We start from the raw sequence: 366 nt of genomic DNA, 5'->3' as shown, positions 1-366 counted from the left end.
TTGCTCTCCCCCTTCCCTCCCTAAGGCTGGGCCTTCTCCAAAAGTGGTGGTGGGTCCTTCCAGGTCCTGACTCGCTTACCTGGCCCTCGGGGTAAGGCCGCTGGTGGCCACCCACTCGCCCAGGGAAGGGGACCTAGGAGTACAGTGGAAGAGATGGGGGCACCAGAGAAGGACCCTGGCCTATTCCGACTAGGAGCTGGGGTCCCAGTCTCTCCGGAAGTGGGGCAGAGAGGGAAATTCCAGACCCCTGGCAGGAGGGGCCAGAGGGAGCGCGGTGTCCCGGCCGCCCCGGGAGGGGTCCGGGCCTCGGGCGGGGGCTGCGGCGCCCCGGAAGGAGCCGCGCACGCCCCTGCACGCGGTGCCCGG

This window comes from Otolemur garnettii, unplaced genomic scaffold, assembly GCF_000181295.1.
Source record: "Otolemur garnettii isolate 467f Iridium unplaced genomic scaffold, OtoGar3 scaffold00007, whole genome shotgun sequence".
Taxonomy (NCBI): Eukaryota; Metazoa; Chordata; class Mammalia; order Primates; family Galagidae; genus Otolemur; species Otolemur garnettii.
This window is presented reverse-complemented; position numbering follows the sequence as displayed.